This window comes from Arachis hypogaea, unplaced genomic scaffold (assembly GCF_003086295.3).
Source record: "Arachis hypogaea cultivar Tifrunner unplaced genomic scaffold, arahy.Tifrunner.gnm2.J5K5 arahy.Tifrunner.gnm2.scaffold_28, whole genome shotgun sequence".
NCBI classification, from domain to species: domain Eukaryota; kingdom Viridiplantae; phylum Streptophyta; class Magnoliopsida; order Fabales; family Fabaceae; genus Arachis; species Arachis hypogaea.
Genome location: NW_027255454.1, coordinates 96,442 through 102,114, shown reverse-complemented (window position 1 = coordinate 102,114; position 5,673 = coordinate 96,442).

Sequence of the window (5,673 nt, the reverse complement as noted above, 5' to 3'; positions counted from 1 at the left end):
AGCTTATAGTTTCTGTGCTTTGGCCTCGACTCTAAGTATCATGTCTCAAGGCGGCTCTTTAGATAAGCTTTCAATCAATACTCCTAAACCAGTTGGTTTTAAGGTATTGGGTGTTAAAGCACCCCTAAGGATTTACTTGCTCAAGCCTCTTTCCTTGACACACTTCAACCACAAGCATTTACTAGGGTAACAACTCTTTGAGTTTTTGTTTCTTTCTTTCTTTTTCTGCCTAGTAATTGATGCTCAGAGCCTTGGGCCATGTTCTTTTTTTTTTTTTTTTTTTTTTGCTTTTTCTTTTCTTTCTTTTGTTTTGTTTGCTGCTTCTTGGATCAATAGATTTTTGAGAATCTCCACAATACTTCTTTGAACTTCATGTCCCGCCTATGAGCTCCCATGCAAGTTTTCACAAGCATGCAACCTCAATACAAAATCATACAACTAGAACCACCACTTCTCCTAATCTTTTGCTTGCCTCAAAATTGTTTAATTCCTCAATCCTTCTTTTCAAAGAACTTTCATGTGATGCATTTCTTGAAAATTGAGTGCAAACAAGTTTTGAAGATAAGAATGTTGTGAATGATCAGACACCTTGCTTATTGAATTATAAAGAAAGAAATTATGCTATGCATGCAGGGGTAATAAAAAAAAACTATGCTATGCAGATAAGCAGGGCAGATAAGGATACAATCCAACTTTCAATTACAGCAATATTTGATGCAAAACAATGAGTTAACAATACAACCTGTTGAAGTTTACTTGCTTTCCTTCTTCTCATCATCATTGTTGCTGACCTTCATGTTCATCTTTCTCCTTTTTGATGATGTTCAAATCTCTAACAGCTTGTATAACATTCTGCAATGATATTGAAAGTTGCTTGTTCCCCAAGCACATGAAAAATGGTTAACTTTGCATGATTTATTTGCGGGCTTTTTGAACTTACTTTGGTGTGGGAACACCAAACTTAGTACCTTGCCGATGCATTAGATTAACCATGTGTGAAACTCTTTTTCTTCTTTTTCAAAAGCAATAAAAATGAAACTAGGAAACAGCAGAATAGTTAACTAGTTTATCCAACATGCTTGAAGCCAGCATTATGCAGAAGGTGAGAGTGTGTTTTATGATGAGATTTTGGTGGAACACCGAACTTAGAATCCTTCATTCTCCCTTAGATTGTTTTGGTGTGCAACACCAAACTTAGCTTCTTGCATTATAGATAAAACTAATTAACTTTTTTTATTAAAATAGCTATGAACAGAAAACTACCTCGGGTTGGGTTGCCTCCCAACAAGCGCTCTTTTATTGTCACTAGCTTGACATCCTTCATCCTCTAATCATGGAAGTTGAGGTCTCTGTTGTCTTTGGTTTCCTCCTCTCACCGTAGGCTTCTCCTTGTTTTCCATAACTGCTTTCCCTTTCAACTCAGCAGCTTTTTCATTGTTCTTTGAGTCATCTTCATTGGCTCTTAGGGATATATTTCCCTCTCTCTCACCCAGTTTAGTAGGGTTTTAAACCATTTGTTCCATGTACCTTTCAATTCTCTTGAGATATGCCTCCTGGTTTTTCCTTATGTCCTCCTGCTCTATTAGTGTCATTTCTTGAATTTTCATAAGCCTTTCCATCATCATTTCTAGAACATAGAGTTTTTGGAAGTTTAGGACTGGTTGTGACTGTGTTAATTGTGGTGATTGATGTAAGTCATTTTGGGCAGGTGGTGAGGTAGGATAGGGTTGGAGGTGTGTATATTGGGGTAGTGTGTAGTGATTTTTGTTGGCAGGGTGGTGTTTTTGCAGGTTTGGGAAGTTGGGGTTATTATAGTTTAAGTCCCTTTGTTCCTGATGCTGAGATTCCCTCATTCTTAAATAAGAATGTGGTTTCCATGGTGGAAATTGTGCATTCACTGTGGCAGAATGTAGAGAATCAATTTGTCTAGCTATTGATTCCAAGTGCTGCTGAGTTTGCTGGTGTAGCTGCTTGTTTTGATTCATGATTGCTCTTACTCCTTCAAGATTCATTACTTCCTTTTCTGAAATTGCATTCCGTGGCATCTCAAATGAGTGTTGGTTATTGGCTCTTTTGTCACTGAACTCTGCAGTTCCTTGGATGGTTGCTGTTGCTTTGAGTAAGCCATCTGAGAAGTAATCTACTGCTTTTCTTGTTTCGGAGGTTAATCCTTCATAGAACGCTCGAAAATCCACCTTGTCATTTGCTTTCTTGTATCTCTCCCATGCTTTGAACAGTGGTTCTTCCTCTCTTTGTATGAATCGATGTACTCCTTCTTTCATCTTGATGTATTGCTAGGGTGAGGAGAATTTGGCTAGAAACTTGGCAACCAATTCATCCCAACTAGTTATACTTCCTTGGGGAAAGGTTTCAAGCCATTGTGCCGCTTCATCCTTCAGTGAGAAGGGAAATAACAAGAGCTTAATGGTATCATGGTCTACACCATTGAGATTGACAGCCCCACAAGTTTTCAGAAAAATGGATAGGTGCTGTTTAGAGTCCTCCAAGGGATTTCCACCATAGGAACAATTGTTCTCTATTAGTGTAATGAGTTGTGGCTTCATGTTGTGATATTCTTCTTTCTCAGAAACTCTTTCTTCCCTGTGACATATAAATCAATCAATAGGAAATACAGTGATTCTCTTGAAAATTGGATGTAGCCGGTTGGGACAAAACCTCAAACAGTTAGTGGGTTAGTCAAAAATTAAAGAAACCGAAAAGAAAAATTGCTTGATCTAAACTACCACCTCACTTAATCATTGTCAATCTAATCAATCCCCGGCAACAGCGCCAAAAACTTGATGAGATATTTTGGAGGAAAAATAAATTTCTCCCAAAATACCCAAAACTAACCGGCAAGTGCACCGGGTGGTATCAAGTAATAAAAACTCACGGGAGTGAGGTCGATCCCACAGGGATTGAAGGATTGAGCAATTTTAGTTTAGTGGTTGATTTAGTCAAGCGAATCAAGATTTGGTTGATGGTTTTGTGACTTGCAGAATTAGATTGCATTGAAGTAAAGAGAACAAGAAATAAATGACTGAAACTTAAAGAACAAGAAATTAAATGGCAGAAACTTAGAGTGCAAGAAATGTAAATTGCGGAATCTTAAAGTGCAAGGAATGTAAATTGCTTGAAATGTAAAGGGGATTGGGATGTGGATTTGCAGAATTTAAACAAGGAAAAATTAAATTGCATCAAACAGAAGAGAGAAAGGGAATTGGGATTGAACCGGATATGAAGCAGAAAAGTAAAGGAACATAGAAAGTAGTAAACAGAGAAGTGAAATGGGAAATTTAGATCTCAGGACCCAGAGACTAGAAAACCAAGTCTAGATCTCAATGCCTTCCTAGATCCAACAAGAACAATTGCAAGGAAATTGTAAATTGCAAAGAAAAGAGATGAAGAACAATGAACCGGAAATGAAATTCAATTAACAGTAAAGAAACAGAGAGATCCAAGATTGAGATTGAAACAGAATTTCTTCAATTCTCCAATCCAAGATCCAAGACAAATGTAAAATGAAATTGAAAGCAATGAAAGCAAGAAATTAAAGTTCACTCAAGTTCAAAAGCTCTCCGAAAACTATTATGAAAATTCTCCAAAGAAAGCTCCCCGAATAACTTGAATTCTATCCTATTTATACACTTTCTTCCAATGATCTTCAAGCCTTGAGTTGGGCCTTTGCTCTTTGGTGGAATTGGGTTGAAAGAGGCCTTGGTTGATTGCTCTTGAAGTTTGGAGAAGAACCGAAGTGAACCAATTGAACCGGTTTTGAGGTTAGCAAAAGTTGGACCAAAAGTTTGAGCCAAAGTTAGGGGTCTAACTTTGGCTCCAACTTTTCATATCAGTTGGCACATTTTTCTGGTTTGGACGTTGGTGCCAACGTTAGCCTCCAAGTTAGGGGGCTAACGTTGGCGCAAATGTTGGCCCTTCTCCCTTTGTAATTCATGTGCCAACGTTAGCATCCAAGTTAGGGGGCTAACGTTGGTGCAAACGTTGGATAGCCAGGGAGGAATTCATGTGCCAACATTAGCCTCCAAGTTAGGGGGCTAATGTTGGCGCAAACATGGGATGGCCAGGGAGGAAAATTCAAGTTCCAACGTTAGCCTCCAAGTTAGGGGGCTAACGTTGGGGCTAACTTCATGCTTCCTGGTTCAATTTCACTTATTCCATTGTCCTCTCTTCACTTCTAGCCATTCCTCTTTGCTTCAACCTTTCTCCAAGCTTTTTTCACCTATCATTAATCAACCAAACTCATCAAAGCTATGCTCAAAATCATGAGATCTTCATTCTTTCATAATATGCAACAAATATAGCATAAAACCTCATGAAATGGCATGAATTCATATATGGTTGGTTCAATCAAGGGAAACATGAAAATCTACTCAAATAGCTTACTTGTAGCTCAAGAAAGTGCATAATTCTAATGAAAACAAAAGAAAAAGACTAGTTAAAATAGGCTAGGATGACTTGTCATCAACAACATAAAAAAATAAATAAATAAATAAAAAAGGAAAAAACCGGAAAAAAACTGAGAAAAACCCTGAAAAAAAACCGGAGTTACTTGCCAAAGATGAGGCCATTACGGCTCGGCTTTAGGTGTCTTCCTCGGGATAGCGTGATTTAAAGAACGAGGGTCAGCACTACGTAAAAAAAACAAAAAAAAAACTGGAGGAGCCTGCCGAAGATGAGGCCATTACAGCTCGACTTTAGGTGTCCTCCTCAGGATAGCATCATTTAAAGAAAAAGGTTCAGCACAACGTTAAAAAAAAAAAGGGGGAAAAAAACTGTGGAAAAAACCGGAGGAGCTTGCCAAAGATGAGGCCATTACGGCTCGCCTTAAGGTGTCCTCCTCGGGATAGCGTCAACTAAAGAACGAGGGTCAGCACAACGTAAAAAAAAAAAGAAAAACAGAGGAGCCTGCCGAAGATGAGGCCATTACGGCTCGCCTTTATGTGTCCTTCTCGGGATAGCACAACGAAAAAAAAAAACTGGAGGAACCTGCCGAAGATAAGGCAATTACGGCTCGCCTTTAGGTTTCCTCCTCGAGATAGCGTCATTTAAAGAACGAGGGTCAGTACAACGTAAAAAAAAAACCGAGAAAAAACCTAGATAAAACTGAGAAAAAAATCGGAGGAGCTTGCCAAATATGAGGCCATTACGACTCGCCTTTAGGTGTCCTTCTCGGGATAGCATCATTTAAAGATCCAGGGTCAGCACAACGTAAAAAAAAAAAAAAAACCGGGAAAAAACTATGAAAAAAACCGGAGGAGCTTGCCAAAGATGAGGCCGTTACGGCTCGCCTTTAGGTGTCCTCCTCGGGATAGCGTCATTTAAAGAACGAGGGTCAGCACAACGTAAAAAAATAAATAAATAAATAAAAAAGGAAAAAACCGGAAAAAAACTGAGAAAAACCGTGAAAAAAAACCGGAGTTACTTGCCAAAGATGAGGCCATTACGGCTCGCCTTTAGGTGTCCTCCTCGGGATAGCGTGATTTAAAGAACGAGGGTCAGCACTACGTAAAAAAAACAAAACAAAAAAAAACCGGAGGAGCCTGCCGAAGATGAGGCCATTACAGCTCGACTTTAGGTGTCCTCCTCAGGATAGCGTCATTTAAAGAATAAGGTTCAGCACAACGTTAAAAAAAAAAGGGGAAAAAAAACTGTGGA